Source organism: Somniosus microcephalus, unplaced genomic scaffold (genome assembly GCF_052327205.1).
Source record: "Somniosus microcephalus isolate GS21.2 unplaced genomic scaffold, FLI_Smic_1.0 unresolved_chr9, whole genome shotgun sequence".
NCBI classification, from domain to species: domain Eukaryota; kingdom Metazoa; phylum Chordata; class Chondrichthyes; order Squaliformes; family Somniosidae; genus Somniosus; species Somniosus microcephalus.
The window spans coordinates 1,905,108-1,930,684 of NW_028225187.1; the positions used below are offsets into that span (position 1 = coordinate 1,905,108).

A 25,577-nucleotide genomic window follows, 5' to 3' on the forward strand; every position below is an offset into this window, starting at 1 on the left:
TGATAAATCCATTACATTCATTAACCACAATAAGGCTAAGCCTTAAAAAAAAACAGCTTTAAGATTAACAGTACAAATACAATAATACATTTTTCCAGTCAAAACCAATGTCACCAATACAGGTACCTGTAGTAAAAAACAATACATACCAGTCCTACTGGCAATCTAGTAACTCATCATTTTTGCTTGGTATAACCTGTTGTCCTTTTTAAATTTTAACATTCAAGTACAACAGTACTTATACAACTCATCAGTTACATAGTAAATCCATTACATTCATTGACAAATTATGGTCAACAATATAAATACAACAATATAAATACAACAATACATTTTACAGGTAAATCAATATTTACAGTACAAACTGCAACTATTTAATAAACCAAGAATCCATACACACCAGTCCAACTGGCATCGTTCAATCATTCATTCCTCCATTCGTTCGTTCGTTCGTTCGCTCAAGCGTAAGTTCCATTGTGCATGACTATGTACATGTGTGCCATTTCTATCTGCGTGCATGCGTGCGTTCGTTCATCCATCCGGCAGGCTTCACGCTCACCAAGCGGGCCTTCATCCTGGGGAGCGAGGGCCCTTCATTCAGTCGAACGTAAGTTCCATTGTGTATGCGTGCGTGCGTGCATATATTTGTATCTGCATGCGTGCGTTCACTAGAGCGTTCGTTCATTCGATTAAGGAAGGCTTTAACACTAAATAACACCACAATATACAAAGTCCTACAACCATATCAAAAAATCACTTAAGACTTCAAGTAAACTACTTTTAACCAGAACCCGAAACTTCTTCAAAAAACAAGTAATACCAGTTCAACGCCAGTCCTATTGGCACTCTAATAACTCCTCCTCATCACTTGATGTTATCCAACCATATAATGGGCCAGAAATTCCAGGCCAGAAGCGTGAGTATGTTCGGGTTACTCACGCTTCTGGCCGTTGGAAATGCCGGCGTTCAGCAGGAACAGCGCATGCGGGGAACGCCGGCATTTCCAGACCCGAGGTCTATTCACAGCGCGTGCGACTGCACAGGCAGCGCTTGCGCAGTGAACTTTGTGGATTTCACTGATGGATTCAGTGAGGTTAAGTCCTTCGAAGTTACACTTGAAAAAAGCAAGTGTAAAGTTGTTCATTGGCTGCGGAGGAAGATATATTTTATCGTGGAGCTTTTGAAATGCAATAATTTTGTTTGGGAAAGGGAGGGAAGTTATTTTAAGAAATTTTAAGTAAGTTTTAAACTTTAATTTTTTTTTTAAACGGGTTTTCAGAACGGTAGGTAGAAGGAGCAATTGTGGCTGTGTGAATGGAATGTGAGAATGAGTTATGTATGTATGTCCACATATATTCCTTTACGTATATGTATGTATGTTTTATATTCCTTTACTAATGTGTATGAATGTATATTTTTAATGATGATTTTCCAATAAGTTACTTTCTCTGAAAGTCATAATTAAATAATACATTCATACACATAAGTAAAGGAAAATATACATAACACGCAAAGGAATATATACAGACATACATACTTTCAGAAGCTCCACGATAAGAAATATCTTCCTCCGCAGCCTCTGGAGCAACTGTACCCATGCTTTTTTCATGTGTAAGTTGTAATGACTGGACCTCACTGAAAGCATTAATGAAAGCGGCGAATTATACTGCGCACGCGCTGCCTGTGCAGTCGCACGCGTTCTGCCTCTGAACCCCTTCGTTCAGAGGACAGGAAATGCCGGTTTTCCCCACATGCACTGTGCATGCTGAAAACCGGCATTTCATCCGGCCAGATGCGTAAGTACCCCGACCGTACTAGCGCATTTGGAAGGCAATTACTGGGCCAACATTTTACATGTCAATAAAATAAAAAATTTAACAATTGCACGACTTGCCCCCTCGCATCTGCGACTGAGGGTCCAAGGAGGTGCATTGCGCAAGAGGTCATCGTACATATCCTCACACTGTTCCCTTTGGGGAACTGTATGAAGTGGTGGAAGGATTTATGGCCGTGATTAACGCTCATTCCGTGACCGTAACCATCTTTGAACCAGCCATTAGGGTGGTTAGTCCTATGGCGGGAGGGTTTTACGGGCTCCCACAACCCATCTGAGGGGGCGGGGGCCACCAACACCCACGGACGCAAGTATCCCGCTGGATGTCCACCCAGAATTTAAAGTTGGAGCTCCGACTCCACTTGCCGGGACTGTCTGGAGTGGGGTTCAAAACCCTACTCCTTCTGGCCCAGCGGCGGGGATGCTTACTGCTACGCAAAAAGCCCACTCCGCACAAAAGGTGACACCCATACGTTTACTGCACCTTTCCCCTTCCCGTGACTGGAGCCCTATGCTGCCATTTCACGTTGCTAATCGGATTGGGCCTTTGTCATAGCGGTAGGATCCCCGCCGCTGGGCCAGATCAGGGTAGGGTTTCGAACCCCGCTCCAGACAGTCCCGGCAAGTGGAGTCGGAGCTCCGGCTCTAAATTCTGGGTTGACATCCAGTGGGATATTTGCGTCCGTGGGTGTGGGTGGCCCCCCCTCCTTCTATAGCTTGTGGGAGCCCGTAAAACCCTCCCGCCATAGGACTAACCGCCCTAATGGCTGGTTCAAAGATGGTTACGGTCACGGAATGAGCGTTAATCATGGCCATAAATCCTTCCACCACTTCATACAGTTCCCCAAAGGGAACAGTGTGAAGACACGTATGACGACGACATTGCTAAATAAATAAATGGAATTTAAAAAATTCTTTTAGGGCTTTTAAAAGTCTTTAAATTGCTTTAATTCTCTTTAAAACTACTTCAGATTATTCAAAATAATGTAAACATTTTAAAAAGTTTATAAAAGTTACCAAAATCTTCAAAAAACTTCCAAAAACCTATTTAAACTGCTGCTTTGCATGTAAAAATGCTTAGCAGCTTGACAGAAACATTGGGGGCGTGTCCAGTGAAACTGAGACCTCAAGGGGCGTGTCTCACTTGCACTGCACGCTCCTGGCTTCGCGCTGGCTGCACTCCTGGGCGGCGTGACGTCATACGCTGCCCAGGATTCTTCTTTCTGTTTCAGCAAGTGCAGGCGTCCCTGGAGCTGATCGGCAGGAGCGCGGGGTAAGTGCAAAAACGGGGCTGCAAGCCCCGTTCAGCAATTTCTGGCCCAATGTCATAATCCTTATCCACAGACTCCAACCTTTCCACAGAAAAGAAGCCGACCACTTTGTCAAATCCCGTAAAAGAGGAAAACGAGTACTCAAATTTCCTCCTTCTTGCTGTAATCACTCACAGGACCCAGCCATCAAGACATTGGTTATTCCTTGCCGATATACCTTGTTTTGTCTTTTATTTTCCTGTTTCACTTTTATCCCGTTCTCTTTTCCCATCTTATGGCTGTTCAAGCACCAGACTATAGATAGGAACAGTCTGTCTTTCCTCCACCAAAATGGCAGCGCACAAACCCGATCCCATCACCGAAACAAAGCCTCACAGCTGCCACCAGACGAAGCACAGGCGGGGCCGCTGGAACTCATTCGGGCCGGAGACCGTTCTTCAACTTTAGAAACCGTGCAGCATGCTCACCCACAGCATCTCCCGGCTCCGCTTCTGTCGACCAGCCGCTCAGCCCTGGGCCCCCGCCTGGGGTCCTCCGTGCTGGGCCCCCCGCCTGGGGTCCTCCGTGCTGGGCCCACCGCCTGGGGTCCTCCGCCCTGGGCCCCCCGCCTGGGGTCCTCCATGCTGGGCCTCCCGCCTGGGGTCCTCCATGCTGGGCCTCCCGCCTAGGACACTCTCCTCTGGGCCTTCCACCCTGGGCCTTCTGCACTGGGCCCTCCGCACTGACATTCCCTGTGAGCAGCCGGGGTGTGGAGCAGCCCGTTCACACAGCACTGAGCAGAGCTGAGCTGCTGAGAATCTCGCAGCCTCCCCTGGGGTTCATTAACCCGCTCCCTGAGCTCTCTCACCTGATGTGTCAGCGGCAGCTGCCAAGGTCCGCGCATGCTCAGCTCACAGTGCCCGGGTGATTGACGGGAGCTTCCGACCAATAGGGAGCGAGCGGGGCGGGGCTGGAGGAGGGAGCCGGCGGCGGGTCCTCCAACCAATCCGGGAGCCCGAGGGGCGGGACTAGCGCCGGCTGATTGTCTGATCCACAGGGCAGCGAGTTTCTCCAGTCCCTTGTTCAGGGCCCGGGGCCCGGGGAGGCTGTGGGCCTTGATTCCCCACATTGGACACAAGGCTCTTTGTCTCACAACACACTGGCTCAGGTTTTAATAGAGACTTTTTAAATTCAACAATAAAAGCAGATAAATCTCGTGGAACAAAATATTTAATATTTGGAAGTAAAAATACTGTTATTTTTCCTCTGTGGAATGTGTTAGTTTCAGACAATAACAACGATTTGTTTTTATAGAACGTATTTAATGTAGTAAAATGTCCCAACGTGCTTCACGGGAGCGTTACAAAACAAAATTTGACACCAGGTACAAACCAAGCACATTCCCATAAGGAGGAACGATGAGGCGTCCAAAGCTCAAGCTCCCTGGATGACAAAGGATGTAGACGTTACAATAAAACAGAAAAAGGAGGTTTACGACAAATGTCAGGTACAGAATGCAGTCAAAAACCAGGAGAATACAGAGAGTGGGGGGAAATTGAAAAAGGATATATGAAAGAAAGACTTGCATTTATATAGCGCCTTTCACGGCCACCGGACATCTCAAAGCTCTTTACAGCCAATGAAGTACTTTTGAAGTGGAGTCATTGTTGTAATGTGGGAAACACAGCAGCCAATTTGTGCTCAGCAAGCTCCCACAAACAGCAATGTGATAATAACCAGGTAATCTGTTTTTGTTATGTTGGTTGAGGGATAAATATTGGCCAGGACACCAGGGATAACTCCCCTACTCTTCTTCAAAAGAGTGCCATGGGATCTTTCACATCCACCTGAGAGAGCAGACGGGACCTCAGTTTAACGTTTAATCAGAAACAGTGCAGCACTCCCTCAGCACTGCACTGGAGTGTCAGCCTAGCTTTATGTGCTCAAGTCCCTGGAGTGGGACTAGAACCCACAACCTTCTGACTCAGAGAGCAAGTGTGCTACCCACTGAGCCCCAGCTGGCACAAGGGAGAGAATACAAGAAAAGATTAGTGGGTAATGTAAAAGGGAACCCAAAAATCTTTTATAAACATATGAATAGTAAAAGGATAGTTAAAGGAATGGTGGGGCCGATTTGGGACCAAATAGGAGCTCATCATACGGAGGCAGAGGGCGTGGCTGAGGTACTGAATGAGTACTTAGCATCTGTCTTCACAAAAGAAGAGGATGAAGTTAATGTCGCAGTAGAGGATGGGGGAGTAGAGAAATTGGATAAAAATAGATAGAAAGGAGGTGCTAAATAGGTTGTCATCACTCAAAGTTAACAAGTCACCCAGTCCAGGTGGATGCATCCTAGATTGCAGAGGGAAGCTAGGGTGGAGATAGCAGAAGCTCCGACCACAATCTTTCAATCTCCCTCAGATATATGGGAGTGGTGCCAGAGGACTGGAGGATTGCAAATGTTACACCCTGTTTAAAAAAAGGGAAGATGGATAAACCTGGTAACTACAGGCCAATCAGTCTAATGTCAGTGGTGTAGCTGAGCATCCTTTACCTGGTTTACGGTAATTTACCTGGTCAGGCAGCCTTTGCCACTGCACTGTGACCAATTCCAATCAGCGGTTTAACTCGCTAAACCTCCCCCCCCCGTCCAGTTCTGACTTGAGGAACTTATAATTAATGATATATTAAAAACGGACAAATGGTCTGGATGCAAGAAAGTCAAATTTTATTAAAACTAAAGAAACTACACCACACAATCAAAGTAATCACGGTAAAATTGCTTAACAGGGGAAGGCAGACGGCAAAAACGAGGGATAAATGGCTACAATGTTAACCTTACAATCTTAGCAACATTTCCCTTAAATTACCACCCCTTTACTTCTCACTAGATTGTCTTGCTAGTGGGTCAAAACCTTGCTCACCTGCAGTCCAAAGAGTAAGAGACAAAAAAGGGGGCAGAGGACTTCCTGGGCTTAATCTTTATACCCTGAGAGCCCCTGCAGTTTTCGTGCCGAAAAGGTCCGTGCGCAATTTCGCGCCGAAAAGTCCGAATACACAAGAGGGCATTTAACTTCCTCCATTCATACATGGAGACATCACGTAGTAGAGTCAATTTCAGTGAATGGATGTGTGTAAACAACCCATTGTGCTTGCTGTCCGATGATTGGCTGATTCAAACGGGCTACTCCCCAGTGTAAACAAGCAGCTTGTAGGTTACCGGACCCACCCAATACCACAGGGTGACTGACAGCTCGGGCTCCATTCAAACTTACTACAGGGCAGCGCTGAGCTTTTCATATGCTAACAGCCTGTCTGTCCTTTTCTGCTGCCTTTTAAAATTCTGTTTCCATGAGGTCTGTTCAGCCATTTTTATGCCCTGGGCAATTTAAACAGTCCAAAACTCAAGAGTACATCTTTTAATAAAATGTACAATCTTAAAGTGTGCGATTTTCACAAAGTTCTTTGATTCCAGTGTCCAAGTGCTGCCGAGCTTACGAGCTTTTTAACGCAGCCTTTTCCGGTTCTGGGTCTGTTTAAAAACATTGTCCAACCCAGAGACAATTTAAATCACACAAGTCTTCATCCATGATGTGGATTAATATTTCCCAATCTTCGGGGGCTGAGGCAATTTTGCGACCCCTACAGTGGTGGGTGAACGACGAGAGACCATTGTCAAGGACAAAATTAATTCTCACTTGGAGAAGCATGGGTTAATAAGGGGCAGCCAGTATGGATTTGTTAAAGGTAAATCGTGTCTGATTAACCTGATTGAGTTCACTGATGAAGTGACAGAGGGTTGATGAAGGTAGTGCATCAGATGTATACATGGACTTTCAAAAGGCATTTGATAAAATACCACAGAAGAGACTTACTCTGAAAATAGAAGCAGAGGGAATTAAAGGGCTGATGGTAATTTGGGTATATAATTGGCTAAGGGAGAGGAGGCAGTGAGCAGTGCTGAGGGATGTTTTTCTGACTGGAGGGAGATATGCAGTGGGCTCCCCCAGGGGTCGGGATTAGGACCATTGCTTTTCTTGTTATATATAACTGACCTGGACTTGGGTATAGGTGAACAATTTCAAAGTTTACGGATGATACTATTTACTATGTTGCCAAGTTTTGTGAGTGTAGTAGTAGCAGACTTCAGAAGGACAGAGACAGACTGTGAAATGAGCAGACACAAGGCAGATGACATTCAATGAGGATAAGTGTGAAGTGATGCACTTTGGGAGAAACAACAGGGAGAGGCCGTATAATCTAAATGGGACTAGTTTGAGGGGGTGCAAGAGCAGAGGGACCTGGGGGTCCATATTCACAAGTCTTTGAAAGTGCCACGGCAAGTTGGTGAGGCGGTTCAGAAAGCGTATGGGATACTTGGCTTTGTAAATAGTGCCATTGAATACAAAAACAAGGAAGTTACACTAAACCTTTACAAATCACTAGTTAGGAACATAGGACAGAAGGAGGCCATTCAGCCCCTCGAGCCTGTTCCGCCATTCAATGAGATCATGGCTGATCTGTGACCTAACTCCATACACCCGCCTTTGGCCCATATCCCTTAATACCTTTGGTTAACAAAAACCTATCAATCTCAGATTGAAAATTAACAATTGATCGAGCATCAATTGCTGTTTGCGGAAGAGAGTTCCAAACCTCTACCACCCTTTGTGTGTAGAAGTGTTTCCTAATTTCACTCCTGAAAAGTCTGGCTCTAATTTTTAGACTCTGCCCCCAGTCCTAGAATCCCCAACCAGCGGAAATAGTTTCTCTCTATCTACCCTATCTGTTCCCCTTAATATCCTGAAAACTTCGATCAGATCACCCCTTAACTTTCTAAATTCCAGGGAATACAACCCTAATTTGTGTAATCCCTCCTCGTAACTTAACCCTTGAAGTCCAGGTATCATTCTGGTAAACCTACGCTGCACTCCCTCCAAGGCCAATATATCCTTCCTAAGGTGTGATGCCCAGAACTGCTCACAGTGCTCCAGGTGTGGTCTAACCAGGGTTTTGTACAGCTGCAGGGTTTTGGCCTCAGCTGGAGTCTTGTGTACAGTTCTGGGCACCACACTTTAGGAAGGATGTCAAGGCCTTGGAGAGGGTGCAGAGGAGGTTGACCAGGATGGTACCAGGGATGAGGGACTTCAGTTATGTGGAGAGATTGGAGAAGCTGGGATTGTTCCCCTTAGAGCAGAGAAGGTTAAGAGGAGACCTAATAGAGATGTTCAAAATGATGAGGGGATTTGATCGAGAAAGTAGAGAGAAACTGTTCACTTTGGCAAGTGGGTCGGTAACCAAAGGTCACAGATTTAAAATAGTTGCTGAAAGAACTCGAGGGGAAATGAGGAGAATTGTTTTCATACAGAGGGTTGTTAAGATCTGGAACGCACCATCTGAAAGGATGCTGGAATCAGGTTCCACAGGAACTTTCAAACAGTAATTGGATGAGTCCTTGAAGAGGACTAGTTTGCAGAGTTCTGGGGATAAAGCTGGGGTGTGGGACTAAATTGGACAGCTCTTTCAAAGACACGATGGGCCGAATCACCTCCTTCTGTGCTGTTAGATTCTATGATCAGTGTGAAGTCGCTGGTGTCTCTTCAACTCCCCGGAGCTTTTAAAGCTCTTCCCACACTCAGAACATTTAAAGGGTCTCTCGTTAGTGTGAACTCGCTGGTGCCCCTTCAGCTCCCCGGAGCTTTTGAAGCTCTTCCCACAGTCAGAACATTTAAAGGGCCTCTCGTCAGTGTGAACTCGCTGATGTGTCAGCAGGTTGGATGACTGAGTGAATCCCTTCCCACACACAGAGCAGGTGAATGGTCTCTCCCCAGTGTGAACTCGCTGATGTACCAGCAGGGTGGTTGACTGAGTGAATCCCTTCCCACACATGGAGCAGGTAAACGGCCTCTCCCCAGTGTGTAGGTGTTGGTGTTTCTTGAGCTCCTCGGAGCTTTTAAAACTCTTCCCACACTCAGAACATTGAAAGAGTCTCTCCCCAGTGTGAACTCGCTGGTGTCCCTTCAGCTCCCCAGAGCTTTTAAAGCTCATCCCACAGTCAGAACATTTAAAGGGCCTCTCGTCAGTGTGAACTCGCTGGTGTTCCAGCAGGCTGGATGACTGAGTGAATCCCTTCCCACACACGGAGCAGGTGAACGGCCTCTCCCCAGTGTGAACTCGCTGATGTATCATCAGGTGGAATGACTGAATGAATCCCTTCCCACACGCGGAGCAGGTGAATGGCCTCTCCCCAGTGTGTAGGTGTTGGTGTCTCTTCAACTCCCCGGATCTTTTAAAGCTCATCCCACAGTCAGAACATTTAAAGGGTCTCTCGTCAGTGTGAATTCGCTGATGTACCAGCAGGTGGGATGAATCAGTGAATCCCTTCCCACACACGGAGCAGGTGAACGGCCTCTCCCCAGTGTGTAGGAGCCAGTGTCCCTTCAGCTCCTGGGGGCTTTTAAAGCTCTTCCCACAGTCAGAACATTGAAATGGTCTCCCATCAGTGTGAACTCCCTGGTGTCCCTTCAGATACCGAGCGCTTTTAAAGCTCTTCCCACAGTCAGAACATTGAAATAGTCTCTCATCAATGTGGACAAGTTGGTGTAGCTTTAGTTCCCCGGGGCTTTTAAAGCTCTTCCCACAGTCAGGACATTGAAATAGTCTCTCATCAATGTGGACAAGTTGGTGTTGCTTTAGTTCCGCGGGGCTTCTAAAGCTCTTCCCACAGTCAGAACATTGAAATGGTCTCTCATCAGTGTGAACAAGTTGGTGTAGCTTTCGTACCTTGGGGCTTTTAAAGCTCTTCCCACAGTCAGAACATTGAAATGGTCTCTCATCAGTGTGAACAAGCTGGTGACCCTTCAGAAACTGAGCGCTTTTAAAGCTCTTCCCACAGTCAGAACATTGAAATGGTCTCTCATCAGTGTGGACAAGTTGGTGTAGCTTTAGTTCCTTGGGGCGTTTAAAGCTCTTCCCACAGTCAGAACATTGAAATGGTCTCTCCTTAGTGTGAACTCGCTGGTGTGTTTGCAGGTGGGATGAACTAACAATTCCCTTTCCACACACGGAGCAGGTGAACAGACTGTCCCTGGTGTGACTGCGCCGTTGAACTTCCAATGCAGACGGGGAACTGAAGCCCTTCCCGCCGTCCCCACCTTTACCCGGTTTCTCCCTGGTGTGACGGTGCACGTGTCTCACCAGGTCAGGCGATCGGCTGAATCCGCGTCCACACACCGAACACGTGTGCGGTTTGACATCGCTGCGATCCCTGCTCTCTCCTTCCATGTGCAAAGGCCAATGATATTCAGGTCTTGATGAATCCAGCGACTCTGTCAGATCTTGACGTGATGTTTGGTCTGAGCTTCCCGCCTGTAACTGCTCCACTTCTATAACCCTGTAAATTGAGATCAGAAAAGGATCAGAGGCAAACTGTTGTTTAATTTTCCCCTTTCCGAACCTAGGGGCAGTGAAGCTGATTTTCAGGCCCCAGCTGCTGCACAGGTTGGTTGAAAGGATCAGCAGTAATGGCGGCTGTAATACCCACAAGGCCCCGGCTCTGCAGAAAGAGCTGTTGACTCTGAGTCCCGCGCATGTGCTCATGGCCCCCGCGCTCTCCCTCCTACACTACAATCGCCCGTCCTGATCGGTCCACAACACCCATGCTCAGCACACAAAACCCCGCGGTTGGAACATCGGGCGTGCATGCGGAGCAGCAACATCTGGTACGCGTGAGCGGCTCAGGTGGGGGCGAGTCGGTGTTTCGCCTCAGCCGCCAGGGAGGTGCGCATGCGCAGGACGACCCAACATTCTTCCCGTCAGCAATCACTCCCTCGTTTCTTTAATAAAAACAGAAAATGCTGGAAATACTCAGCAGGTCAGGCAGCATCTGTGGAGAGAGAAACAGAGTTAACGTTTCAGGTCGATGACCATTCGTCAGGACTGCTTGCTCTTTAGTGTCAGCCAGTGGCTCAGTGGGTAGCACTCGCGCCTCGGAGTCAGAAAGTTGTGGGTTCATAGTCCCACTCCAGAGACTTGAGCACAAAAATCCAGGCTGACACTCCAGTGCAGTGCTGAGGGAGTGCGGCACTGTTGGAGGTGCCGTCTTTCGGATGAGATGTTAAATTGAGGCCCTGTTTGCTCTCTCAGGTGGATGTAAAAGATCCCATGGCATTATTTCAGGAAAGAAAGACTTGCATTTATATCGTGCCACCAGATATCCTGAAGTGCTTTACAGCCAATGAAGTACTACAATGAAGTAGTCACTGTTGTAATGTGGGAAAGAGCAGGGGAATTATCCCCGGTGTCCGAGCCAATGTTTCTCCCTCAATCAACATAAAAAATGATAGATTATCTGGTCATTATCACAGTGCTGTTTGTGGGAGCTTGCTGTGCGCTAATTGACTGCCACATTTCCTACATTACAACAGTGACTACACTGCAGAAGTACTTCATTGGCGGGACTAGCGCCGGCTGATTGTCTGATCCGCAGGGCAGCGAGTTTTCCCAGTCCCTTGTTCAGGGCCCGGGGCCCGGGGAGGCTGTGGGCCTTTATTCCCCGCATTGGACACAAGGTTTTCTCCAGGTTAGTGGTTATTGGTTATGATTGGGGCTAGTGGTTATTGGTTAGGATTGGGGTTAGTGGTTATTGGTTATGATTGGGGTTAGTGATTGGGGTTAGTGGTTAGGATTGGGGTTAGTGGTTATTGGTTAGGATTGGGGTTAGTAGTTGGGGCCAGTGGTTATTGGTTAGGATTGGGGTTAGTGGTTGGGGCCAGTGGTTATTGGTTAGGATTGGGGTTAGTGGTTGGGGTTTGTGGTTATTGTTAAGGATTGGGGTTAGTGGTTGGGGCCAGTGGTTATTGGTTAGGATTGGGGTTAGTGGTTGGGGCTAGTGGTTATTGGTTAGGATTGGGGATAGTGGTTGGGGCTGGTGGTTGTTGGTTAGGATTGGGGTTAGTGATTGGGGCCAGTGGTTATTGGTTAGGATTGGCGTTAGTGGTTGGGGTTAGTGGTTATTGGTTAGGATTGGGGTTACTGGTTGGGGCCAGTGGTTATTGGTTAGGATTGGGGTTAGTGGTTGGGGTTAGTGGTTATTGGTTAGGATTGGGGTTAGTGGTTGGGGTTAGTGGTTATTGGTTAGGATTGGGGTTTGTGGTTGGGGTTAGTGGTTATTGGTTAGGATTGGGGTTAGTGATTGGGGCCAGTGGTTATTGGTTAGGATTGGGGTTAGTGGTTGGGGCTAGTGGTTATTGGTTAGGATGGGGGTTAGTGGTTGGGGTTAGTGCTTATTGGTTAGGATGGGGGTTAGTGGTTGGGGTTAGTGCTTATTGGTTAGGATTGGGGTTAGTGGTTATTGGTTAGGATTGGGGTTAGTGGTTGGGGCTAGTGGTTATTGGTTAGGATTGGGGTTAGTGGTTGGGGTTAGTGGTTATTGGTTAGGATTGGGGTTAGTGGTTGGGGTTAGTGGTTATTGGTTAGGATTGGGGTTAGTGGTTGGGGTTAGTGGTTATTGGTTAGGATTGGGGTTTGTGGTTGGGGTTAGTGGTTATTGGTTAGGATTGGGGTTAGTGATTGGGGCCAGTGGTTATTGGTTAGGATTGGGGTTAGTGGTTGGGGCTAGTGGTTATTGGTTAGGATGGGGGTTAGTGGTTGGGGTTAGTGCTTATTGGTTAGGATTGGGGTTAGTGGTTATTGGTTAGGATTGGGGTTAGTGGTTGGGGCTAGTGGTTATTGGTTAGGATTGGGGTTAGTGGTTGGGGTTAGGATTGGGGTTAGTGGTTGGGGCCAGTGGTTATTGGTTAGGATTGGGGTTAGTGGTTGGGGCCAGTGGTTATTGGTTAGGATTGGGGTTAGTGTTTGGGGTTAGTGGTTATTGGTTAGGATTGGGGTTAGTGGTTATTGGTTAGGATTGGGGTTAGTGATTGGGGTTAGTGGTTATTGGTTAGGATTGGGGTTAGTGGTTGGGGCCAGGGGTTATTGGTTAGGATTGGGGTTAGTGGTTGGGGCCAGTGGTTATTGGTTAGAATTGGGGTTAGTGTTTGGGGTTAGTGGTTATTGGTTAGGATTGGGGTTAGTGGTTATTGGTTAGGATTGGGGTTAGTGGTTATTGGTTAGGATTGGGGTTAGTGGTTGGGGCCAGGGGTTATTGGTTAGGATTGGGGTTAGTGGTTATTGGTTAGGATTGGGGTTAGTGGTTGGGGTTAGTGGTTATTGGTTAGGATTGGGGTTAGTAGTTGGGGCCAGTGGTTATTGGCTAGGATTGGGGTTAGTGGTTGGGGCCAGTGGTTATTGGTTAGGATTGGGGTTAGTGATTGGGGTTATTGGTTAGGATTGGGGTTAGTGGTTGGGGCTAGTGGTTATTGGTTAGGATTGGGGTTAGTGGTTGGGGCTAGTGGTTATTGGTTAGGATTGGGGTTAGTGGTTATTGGTTAGGATTGGGGTTAATGGTTATTGGTTAGGATTGGGGTTAGTGGTTGGGGCCAGTGGTTTTTGGTTAGGATTGGGGTTAGTGGTTGGGGCCAGTGGTTATTGGTTAGGATTGGGGTTAGTGGTTGGGGCTAGTGGTTATTGGTTAGGATTGGGGTTAATGGTTATTGGTTAGGATTGGGGTTAGTGGTTTTTGGTTAGGATTGGGGTTAGTGGTTATTGGTTAGTGGTTGGGGCCAGTGGTTATTGGTTAGGATTGGGGTTAGTGGTTGGGGCCAGTGGTTATTGATTAGGATTGGGGTTAGTGGTTGGGGCCAGTGGTTATTGGTTAGGATTGGGGTTAGTGGTTGGGGCCAGTGGTTATTGGTTAGGATTGGGGTTAGTGGTTGGGGCCAGTGGTTATTGGTTAGGATTGGGGTTTGTGGTTATTGGTTAGGATTGGGGTTTGTGGTTAGGATTGGGGTTAGTGGTTGGGGCCAGTGGTTATTGGTTACGATTGGAGTTAGTGGTTGGGGTTAGTGGTTATTGGTTAGGATTGGGGTTAGTGGTTGGGGCCAGTGGTTATTGGTTAGGATTGGGGTTAGTGGTTGGGGTTTGTGGATATTGGTTAGGATTGGGGTTAGTGGTTGGGGCCAGTGGTTATTGGTTAGGATTGGGGTTAGTAGTTGGGTCCAGTGGTTATTGGTTAGGATTGGGGTTAGTGGTTGGGGCTAGTGGTTATTGGTTAGGATTGGGGTTAGTGGTTATTGGTTAGGATTGGGGTTAGTGGTTGGGGCTAGTGGTTATTGGTTAGGGTTGGGGTTAGTGGTTGGAGTTGGTGGTTATTGGTTAGGATTGGGTTTAGTGGTTGTGGCTAATGGTTATTGGTTAGGATTGGGGTTAGTGGTTATTGGTTAGGATTGGGGTTAGTGGTTGTGGCTAATGGTTATTGGTTAGGATTGGGTTTAGTGGTTGTGGCTAATGGTTATTGGTTAGGATTGGGTTTAGTGGTTGTGGCTAATGGTTATTGGTTAGGATTGGGGTTAGTGGTTGGGGTTAGTGGTTATTGGTTAGGATTGGGTTTAGTGGTTGTGGCTAATGGTTATTGGTTAGGATTGGGTTTAGTGGTTGTGGCTAATGGTTATTGGTTAGGATTGGGTTTAGTGGTTGGGGCCAGTGGTTATTGGTTAGGATTGGGTTTAGTGGTTGTGGCTAATGGTTATTGGTTAGGATTGGGTTTAGTGGTTGTGGCTAATGGTTATTGGTTAGGATTGGGTTTAGTGGTTGGGGCCAGTGGTTATTGGTTAGGATTGGGGTTAGTGGTTGTGGCTAATGGTTATTGGTTAGGATTGGGTTCAGTGGTTGTGGCTAATGGTTATTGGTTAGGATTGGGTTTAGTGGTTGTGGCTAATGGTTATTGGTTAGGATTGGGTTTAGTGGTTGTGGCTAATGGTTATTGGTTAGGATTGGGGTTAGTGGTTGGGGCCAGTGGTTATTGGTTAGGATTGGGGTTAGTGGTTATTGGTTAGGATTGGGGATTTTCGAGTCATAGTCATAGAGTCATAGAGTTATACAGCACGGAAAGAGGCCCTTCGGCCCATCGTGTCCGCGCCAGCCATCACGCCCTGTCTAATCCAATCCCATTTTCCAGCATTTGGTCTGTAGCCTTGTATGCAATGGCATTTCAAGTGCTCATCCAAATGCTTCTTGAATGTTGTGAGGGTTCCTGCCTCTACCACCCTTTCAGGCAGTGAGTTCCAGATTCCAACCACCCTCTGGGTGAAAAAGTTTCTCCTCAAATCCCCTCTAAACCTCCTGCCCCTTACCTTGAATCTATGCCCCCTGGTTATTGACCCCCCTACTAAGGGTAAAAGTTCCTTTCTATCTACCCTATCTATGCCCCTCATAATTTTGTACACCTCAATCAGGACCCCCCTCGGCCTTCTCTGCTCCAAGGAAAACAACCTCAGCCTGTCCAGTCTTTCTTCATAGCTGAAGCGCTCCAGCCCAGGTAACATCCTGGTGAATCTCCTCTGCACCCTCTCCAATGCAATCACATCCTTCCTATAGTGTGGCGACCAGAACTGCACACAGTATTCCAGCTGTGGCCTAACCAGCGTTTTGTACAGCTCCATCATAACCTCCCTGCTCTTATATTCTATGCCTCGGCTAATGAAGGCAAGTATCCCATATGCCTTTTTAACCACCTTATCCACCTGTTCTGCTGCCTTCAGGGATCTATGTACATGCACACCAAGGTCCCTCTGATCCTCTGTCTTTCCTAGGGTCTTACCATTCATTGTGTATTCCCTTGCCTTGTTAGTCCCTCCAAAATGCATCACCTCACACTTTTCAGGGTTAAATTCCATTTGCCACTGTTCCGCCCATCTGACCCTGTTCCGCCCATCTGACCAACCCATCTATATCGTTCTGCAGACTGAGGCTACCCTCCTCGCTATTTACCACCCCACCAATTTTCGTGTCATCTGCGAACTTACTGATCATACCTTTTACATTCACATCCAAATCATTAATGTAGACCACAAACAGCAAGGGACCCAGCACCGATCCCTGCGGTCCCCCACTGGACACAGGCTTCCAGTCACAAAAACAACCTTCAACCATCACCTTCTGCCACTAAGCCAGTTTTGGATCCAATGTGCCAAGACACCCTGGATCCCATGGGCTCTTACCTTCTTGACCAGTCTCCTATAAAGACTTTATCAAAAGCCTTACTGAAATCCATGTATACCACATCCACTGCACTACCCTCATCCACACACCTAGTCACCTCCTCGAAAATTCAATCAAGTTAGTCAGACATGATCTTCCCTTGACAAAGCCATGCTGACTATTCCTGATTAATCCTTGCCTCTCCAAGTGGAGACTAATTCTGTCCCTCAGAATTTTTTCCAATAATTTCCCTACCACTGATAGGCTCACTGGCCTGTAATTCCCTGGTTTATCCCTACTACCCTTCTTGAATAATGGTACTACGTTAGCTGTTCTCCAGTCCTCTGGCACATCCCCTGTGGCCAGAGAGGTTCTGAAAATTTGTGTCAGAGCCCCTGCAATCTCTTCCTTTGCCTCACACAGCAGCCTGGGATACATCTCGCCCGGGCCTGGGGATTTATCCACTTTTAAGCCTGCTAAAACCACCAGTACCTCCTCCCTCTCGATGCTAATATGTTCAAGTATATCACAGTCCCCCTGCCCGATTTCTATGTCTGCATCGTCCTTCTCCATAGTGAACACAGATGCAAAAAATTCATTTAAAACCCCACCTACATCTTCTGGCTCCACACACAGATTGCCACTTTGGTCCCTAATGGGCCCTACTCTTTCCCTAGTTATCCTCTTACCCTTAATATACTTATAAAACACCTTAGGATTTTCCTTTATTTTGCTCGCCAGTGTTATTTCATGGCCCCTCCTCGCTCTCCTAATTTCTTTTTTAAGTATCCCCCTGCACTTTTTATACTCCTCTAGGGCTTCCTCTGTCTTTAGTCCTTTGTATCTGCCAAAAGCCCTCCTTTTTTTCCGAATCCATTCCCGTATATCCCTTGACATCCAGGGTTCCCTGGGCTTGTTGGTCCCACCCTTGACCTTTACGGGAACATGTTGCCATTGTACTCTCTCAATTTCCCTTCTGAAAGACTCCCATTGCTGCGATGTGGATTTTCCTACAAGTAGCTGATCCCAGTCCACTTTGGCCAGATCCTGCCTTATCCTATTAAAATCGGCCTTCCCCCAATTTAGAACCTTTATTTCCGGTCCATCTCTGTCCTTTTCCATGACTACCTTAAATCTCACTGAATTATGGTCACTGTCACCAAAGTGCTCACCTACTAACACTTCTTCCACTTGCCCAGCCACATTCCCTAGAATTAGGTCCAGTACCGCCCTCTCTCTTGTAGGACTTTCTACATGCTGGCTCAAAAAGCTCTCCTGGATGCACTTTAAGAATTCTACACCCTCTGAGCCTTTCACACTCTGACTATCCCAGTTAATATTGGGGAAGTTGAAATCCCCCACTATTATTACCCTATTATTTGCAGATTTCTCTGAGATTTGCCTACATATCTGTTCCTCTATCTCCCCCTGACTGTTTGGGGGCCTATCGTACACTCCCAGCAAAGTGCTTATCCCCTTTTTGTTTTTACGTTCAACCCATATGGCCTCATTAGAGGAACCTGTTAATATATCATCCCTCCTTATAGCAGTAATTGACTCCTCAATTAATATTGCGACACCCCCTCCTCTTTTACCACCCCCTCTGTCTCGCCTGAAGATTCTATACCCCGGAATATTGAGCTGCCAGTCCTGCCCCTCCCTCAACCATGTCTCCGTGACAACAACAATATCATACTCCCATGTGTTCATCAACACCTTCAGTTCATCCACCTTATTCACAAGACTCCTTGCATTAAAATAAGTGCCATCCAGCCTTGCCCTACTCCCTTGTGCCGTTACATATTTGCTCTGCCTTCCAAGCTGACTTGTACAGCCAAATATAGAGGAAAAAACATCCCCCCCTATTATAGCTCCACTCTGTATCCCATCCCCCTTCCAAGTTCATTTAAACCCCCCCAACATTGCTAGCAAACCTCCCTGCAAGGATATTTGTCCCGTTCTGGTTCAGGTGCAACCCGTCCGACTTGTACAAGTCCCACCTTCCCCAGAAGCAGACCCAGTGATCCAGGAAAAAGCCCTCCCTCCTACACCAACTCTTTAGCCACGCATTCATCTGCTCTATCCTCCTATTCCTATACTCACTAGCACGTGGCACCAGGAGTAATCCAGAGATTACAACCTTTGAGGTCCTGCTCTTTAATCTGCTATCTAGCTCCCTAAACTCTTGCTGCAGGACCTCATCCCTCTTCCTACCCATGTCGTTGGTCCCAATGTGAACCATGACCTCTGCCTGTTCACCCTCCCCCTTCAGAATGCCCTGCAGCCATTCAGTGACATCTTTGACCCTGGCACCAGGGAGGCAACAAACCATCCTGGAGTCACATCTACGGCCACAGAAACGCCTATCTGTTCCCCTTATGATAGAATCCCCTACCACTATTGCTCTCCCATTCTTTTTCCTCCCTTCCTGAGCAGCAGAAGCACCCCTGGTGCCAGGAAGTTGGCTGCTGCTGCCTTCCCCTGGTAAGTCATCCCCCTCAACAGTATCCAAATCGGTATACCTGTTTGAAAGGGGGATGGCCACAGGGGTCCCCTGCACTACCTGCCTGCCTCTACTGCTCTGCCTGATGTCCTCTCCTTGGATCTTATGCTATCCCTAATTTCCCTTGTTAGCCACGGTTGAGTCACCTTTTTTGTTTTATTTTTGTGCCAAACTGGGATGAACAACTTCTGTAGTTCATCCATGCGGCATGTTTGCCATTGCCTATCCACCGTCAACCCTTAGAGTGACATTCCCCAATCAATCCTACCCAACTCGCTCCTCAGACCATCGTAGTTTCCTTTATTTAAATTTAGGACCCAAGTCTCTGAGTCAACAACTTCATTCTCCATCTTAATGAAGAATTCAATCATGTTATCACTCCGACCCAAGGGGCCTCGTACAACAATATTGCTAATTAATCCTTTCTTGTTACATAATACCCAGTGTAAGATGGCCTGATCTCTGGTTGGTTCCTTGACATATTGGTCCAGGAATCCATCCCGTAAACACTCCAGGAATTCCTCCTCCACAGTAGAGGACATGAGGGGGGGGGGGGGAGGGAGTCCCTTTAAATGAGGAAGAGTTGGGTGTCCCTTTAAATGTGGAGGGGGTGGGTGTCCCTTTAAATGTGGAGGGGGCGGGTGTCCCTTTAAATGTGGAGGGGGCGGGTGTCCCTTTAAATGTGGAGGGGGTGGGTGTCCCTTTAAATGTGGAGGTGGTGGGTGTCCCTTTAAATGTGGAGGTGGTGGGTGTCCCTTTAAATGTGGAGGTGGTGGGTGTCCCTTTAAATGTGGAGAGGCGGGGCCGCGCATGCTCATTCGGCCCCACCACAAAACCAGGCTTCCAGTGCGCCTGCGCGGGGCCTATGGGCAGGAAACGGAAGGCCAGGCCCGGGGAAGAGGCGGAATCAGCGGCCGGGGTAAAGTCAAGTGTTGGGGAATCGATTTAAATCGAGGTGACGGGGGAGCGGAGAGCGAGATTATAAAGTAAAAGACGAGAAAAACCAAACCTGAGAGTTGGGCGGGCGGGACCTCCGTGGACACCGAACGGAGCGGATTGAGCCGCGCGGGGGGGCGGAGTGAGCCGGAGCAACGTGATTCTGACTGACGGGAGCACAGACCAATAGGAAGAGGGCTGAGCTGGGAGGACTGAACTGGGCGGCCTGGTCCTCCAACCAATGGCGGCGCGGCTAGGGGGCGGGGCCTCCTCTCCAGCTCAGGTGCGCTGGGGCCGATTGTGACGCGCTGTCCCCAGGTGAGAGCAGCTCAGGCAGCACAGAGCTGGGGCTGGAATCTGGGAGAGGGGCCGCAGGCAGCACAGAGCTGGGGCTGGAATCTGGGAGAGGGGCCGCAGGCAGCACAGAGCTGGGGCTGGAATCTGGGAGAGGGGCCGCAGGCAGCACAGAGCTGGGGCTGGAATCTGGGAGAGGGGCCGCAGGCAGCACAGAGCTGGGGCTGGAATCTGGGAGAGGGGCCGCAGTCAGCACAGAGCCGGGGCTGGAATCTGGGAGAGGGGCCGCAGGCAGCACAGAGCCGGGGCTGGAATCTGGGAGAGGGGCCGCAGGCAGCACAGAGCTGGGGCTGGAATCTGGGAGAGGGGCCGCAGTAAGCACAGAGCTGGGGCTGGAATCTGGGAGAGGGGCCGCAGGCAGCACAGAGCTGGGGCTGGAATCTGGGAGAGGGGCCGCAGGCAGCGGGCCTGGCAATGGGGCACAAGCTTCACAATACAAGCTTCTCTCTAAAGTGCGATTATTATTATTATTATTTTTCCTCTTTTTTTTTACCTTGCGGTGGCGCGCGCCGATCCAACCGACCCCTGGGCGTTGCGTGCTGGCGTCAGCGCGTAATCGGAGGGCGGTGATTGACGCGAGGCGCCCGCCAATCAGGAGCGCGGAAAACGCTGGGAGGACCGGGCGGGCTGACGGTCCTCCAACCAATGGTGGCGCGGGAGGGAGGGGGCGGGACCTCGGTGGGCTGCGCGCGCCGCTTTCCTGCTTTCATTGTCTGCAGGAGCTGTTAAAGGGAAGGGGAGGAGGGGGTGGAAAAAACCCCAGCTTGTGAGTGTTTATTCCTTTACATTACCTTTATTGCAAGGCTGTTCATCAACTGCATTCATTTAAAAATAAGTGAACCTTTTCTCTTTTATCCAGAACACAAAGCCCTGGTGCTGTGAACATTTTGGTGGGCAGCCACTTTTAAAGGGACAAAGACCAGCATTCTTCCTCCTCTCTCTCTCTTGTGAGTATTTGTGGTGGGTGAGAGGGTGGGCGGGTGTGAGTCAAAGGGGACTGCGGCCCCTTTTCAACAAAAACAATTGCTTGGCCATTTAAAGGGGAATGGTGCCCCCCAGGTATTTAAAGGGGCAGTGCCTCTGTATCATGTAAGAGCAGGGAGGTTCTGCTTGAACTGTACAAAAACACCAGTTAGGCCACCGGCTAGAGTGCAGCATGCAGTTCTGCTCGCGCCATTGCAGGAAAGATGTGACTGTGCTCGAGACGGGAGATTTACGAGGATGTAGCCAGGACTAGAGAATTTCAGCTACAAGGAAAGATTGAATACATAGAAACATAGAAGATAATCTACATCCTAGGGGACTGAAGGAAGTGGCCCTAGAAATAGTAGATGCATTGCTGGTCATCTTCCAGAACTCGATAGACTCTGGAACACTACCCATGGATTGGTGGGTAGCTAATGTTACCCCACTGTTCAAAAAAGGTGGTAGAGAGAAAACGGGCAATTACAGACCGGTAAGCCTGACATCGGTAGTGAGGAAAATGCTAGAGTCCATTATAAAAGATGTAATAGCAGAGCACTTGGAAAACAGTGACCGGATCGGACAAAGTCAACATGGATTTACAAAAGGTAAATCGTGCTTGTCTAATCTACTGGAATTTTTTGAGGATGTAACTGGTAAAATAGATAAGGGAGAACCAGTGGATCTGGTGTATTTGGACTTTCAAAAGGCTTTCGATAAGGTCCCGCATAAGAGATAGAAACATAGAAGATAGGAGCAGGAGTAGGCCATTCGGCCCCTCGAGCCTGCTCCGGCTATTCAATGCGATCATGGCTGATCATCCAAGTTCAGTACCCGGTCCCTGCTTTCTCCCCATACCCCTTGATCCCTTTAGCCTTAAGAAATATATCCAACTCCTTCTTGAATATATTTAATGAATTGGCCTCTACTTCCTTCTGTGGTAGAAAATTCCACAGGTTCACCACTCTCTGGGTGAAGAAATTCCTCCTCATTTCTGTCCTAAAAGGCCTACCCCTTATCCTTAGACTGTGACCCCTGGTTCTGGACTCCCCGACCATCGGGAACAACCTTCCTGCATCCAGTCTGTCCACTCCTGCCAGAATTTTATAAGTTTCAATGAGATCCCCTCTCATTCTTCTAAACTCCAGCGAGTACAAGCCCAATCAACCCAATCTCTCCTCATACATCATTCCTGCCATCCCAGGTATCAGCCTGGTGAATCTTGGCTGGACTCCTTCCATTGCAAGAATATCCTTCCTCAGATAAGGCGACCAAAACTGCACACAATACTCAAGGTGTGGTCTCACCAAGGCCCTGCACAACTGCAGCAAGACATCCTTGTTCCTGTACTCAAACCCTCTCGCTACGAAGGCCAACATACCATTTGCCTTCTTAACCGCCTGCTGCACCTGCATGCTTACCTTCAGCGACTGGTGCACAAGGACACCCAGGTCTCGTTGCACTTCCCCTTCTCCCAATCTATTGCCATTCAGATGATAATCTGCCTTCCTGTTTTTGACACCAAAGTGGATAACCTCACATTTATCCACATTATATTGCATCTGCCATGCTTCTGCCCAATCACCCAACCTGTCCAAATCATCCTGGAGTTTCTCGGCATCCTCCTCACAACACACACGCCTACCCAGCTTTGTGTCGTCTGCAAATTTGGAGATATTACATCTAGTTCCCTCGTCCAGATCATTAATATATATTGTGAATAGCTGGGGTCCAAGGACCGATCCCTGCGGTACCCCACTAGTCACTGCCTGCCACTCGGAAAAAGACCCGTTTATTCCAACTCTTTGCTTTCTATCTGCCAACCAGTTCTCTATCCAAGACAATACCTTGCCCCAATCCCATGTGCCTTAACTTTACACACTAATCTCTTATGTGGGACCTTATCGAAAGCCTTCTGAAAGTCCAAATACACCACATCCACTGGTTCGCCCTTATCTATTTTACAAGTTATATCCTCAAAAATTTCCAGTAGATTAGTCAAGCACGATTTATCTTTTGTAAATCCATGTTGACTTTGTCCGATCCTGTCACTGTTTTCCAAGTGCTCTGCTATTACATCTTTTAAAATGGACTCTAGCATTTTCCCCACTACCGATGTCAGGCTTACCGGTCTGTAATTCCCTGTTTTCTCTCTACCACCTTTTTTGAATAGTGGGGTAACATTAGCTACCCTCCAATCCATGGGTACTGTTCCAGATTCCATCGAAAACCCAGCAGCTTCTCCTCCGTCTCCACTCCAGCTCAAACTGCTGCAACAAAAAGACAGACACAGGCGGCCAGGGACCTACCTTCCGTCAGCCTGCAATAAAACTCTTCCCGACAGCCGCTGACTAATGGCGGCAGCAGCACCCACAATTCCCTGCGCCCCAGAAACCACTCTATGCAACGCGCTGATTTCCCCGCTGAGAGTGCGCATGCTCCCCGGGGCCGAGGGCCATTCTGGGAGCCTGGCTCCTGTCCTTTGTGCTGAGTCGGACTTGGTGGAACTGGCTGAAGAAACCGGGAAGCAGCAGCTCGGATGGGGGAGGCGCTGCACCCTGGGTTTCCTGGTGCCAGGGCCCTGGCCGCACGTCCGCCGGGTCCGGCCGCTCTAATTCTGATTGAGTTTTTTGATGAGGTAACAGGGGGTTGATGAGGGCAATGCGGTTAACGAGGTGTACATGGATTTCCAAAAGGCGTTCGACAGCATGTAAAGTTAAAGACACATGGGATTGGGGCAAGGTATTGACTTGGATAGAGAACTGGTTGGCAGATAGAAAGCAAAGAGTTGGAATAAACGGGTCTTTTTCCGAGTGGCAGGCAGTGACTAGTGGGGTACCGCAGGGATCGGTCCTTGGACCCTATCTTCTATGTTTCTATGTGTCCCCAGGTATTTAAAGGGGCAGTGCCTCTCTCTGTATCATGCAAGAGCAGGGAGGTTCTGCTTGAACTGTACAGAAACACCAGTTAGGTCACCGCGTGCAGTTCTGGTCGTCCCCATTGCAGGAAAGATGTGACTGTGCTCGAGACGGGAGATTTACGAGGATGTTGCCAGGACTAGAGAATTTCAGCTGCAAGGAAAGATTGAATACATAGAAGATAGGAGCAGGAGTAGGCCATTCGGCCCCTCGAGCCTGCTCCGCCATTCAATGAGATCATGGCTGATCATCCAAATTCGGTACCCTGTCCCTGCCTTCTCCCCATATCCCTTGATCCCTTTAGCCTTAAGAAATATATCTAACTCCTTCTTGAATATATTTAATGAATTGGCCTCCACTGCCTTCTGTGGTAGAGAATTCCACAGGTTCACCACTCTCTGGGTGAAGAAATTCCTCCTCATCTCAGTCCTAAATGGCTTACCCCTTATCCTTAGACTGTGACCCCTGGTTCTGGACTCCCCGGCCATCGGGAACATCCTTCCTGCATCTAGTCTTGTCTAGTCCTGTTAGAGTTTTATAAGCTACAATGAGATCCCCTCTGATTCTTCTAAACTCCAGCGAGTATAAGCCCAATCGACCCAATCTCTCCCCATACGTCAGTGCCTCTCTATTTCTGTATTGTGTAAGAGCAGGGAGGTTCTGCTTGAACTGTACAAAACACCAGTTAGGCCACTGCTAGAGTGCTGCGTGCAGCTCTGGTCGCCCCATTGCAGGAAAGATGTGACTGCTCGAGATGGGAGATTTACGAGGATGTTGCCAGGACTAGAGAATTTCAGCTACCAGGAAAGATTGGAGAGGCTGGGGTTGTTTTCTTTGGAACAGAGGAGGCTGAGGGGAGACCTGATTGAGGTGTATAAAATAATGAGGGGCCGAGAGAGAGTGGATAGGAAGGACCTATTTCCCTTAGCAGACAGATCAATAACCAGGGGGCTGAGATTTAAAGTAATTGGTCGGATGTTTCGAGGGGAGTTGAGAACTTTCTTCACCCGGAGGGTGGTGGGAGTCTGGAACTCACTGCCTGAAAGGGTGGTCGAGGCAGAGAACCTCATCACATTTATAAAGTACTTGGATGTGCACTTGAAGTGCCGGAACCTACAGGGCTACGGACCAAGTGCTGGAAAGCGGGATTAGGGTGGAGAGCTCTTTGTCGGCCAGCACGGACATGATGGGCCGAATGGATTCCTTCTGTGCTGTAAGTATCTGTGATTCTATGAATTGTAGTTAAAGGGACAGACACCCCACAAACTCTGTTCCCTAGCCACTGACCCCATCCCTCTCCCTAACATTGTCTGAGGCCGAACATAGAAACATAGAAGATAGGAGCATTCGGCCCCTCGAGCCTGCTCCGCCATTCAACGAGATCATGGCTGATCATCCAAATTCAGTACCCGGTCCCTGCCTTCTCCCCATATCCCTTGATCCCTTTAGCCTCAAGAAATATATCCAACTCCTTCTTGAATATATTTAATGAATTGGCCTCCACTGCCTTCTGTGGTAGAGAATTCCACAGGTTCACCACTCTCTGGGTGAAGAAATTCCTCCTCATTTCTGTCCTAAATGGCTTACCCCTTATCCTTAGACTGTGACCCCTGGTTCTGGACTCCCCGACCATCGGGAACATCCTTCCTGCATCTAGTCTGTCCAGTCCTGTTAGAATTTTATAAATTTCAATGAGATCCCCTCTCATTCTTCTAAACTCCAGTGAATATAAGCCTAATCGA

General features: G+C 48.2%; 1 protein-coding gene and 1 long non-coding RNA gene across 2 annotated transcripts in view; one reads left to right on the plus strand and one right to left on the minus strand.

Moving 5' to 3' along the window:
* LOC147084211 (uncharacterized) overlaps positions 1–20,895 on the plus strand; it is a 72,909-nt gene extending 52,014 nt beyond the window's left edge. The window contains exon 4 of the transcript XR_015075848.1: positions 20,814–20,895. The gene's annotated coding sequence lies outside the window, so the exon portion shown is untranslated. The remainder of the gene's footprint in view (positions 1–20,813) is intronic.
* Positions 5,796–10,473, minus strand: LOC147084212 (uncharacterized). The gene is made up of 2 exons (XR_015075842.1): positions 10,282–10,473; positions 5,796–6,726 (listed from the first exon to the last, which is right to left on the minus strand). It is a non-coding gene; the product is annotated as an uncharacterized LOC147084212 (long non-coding RNA).
* Positions 20,896–25,577: the final 4,682 nt, after the last annotated feature.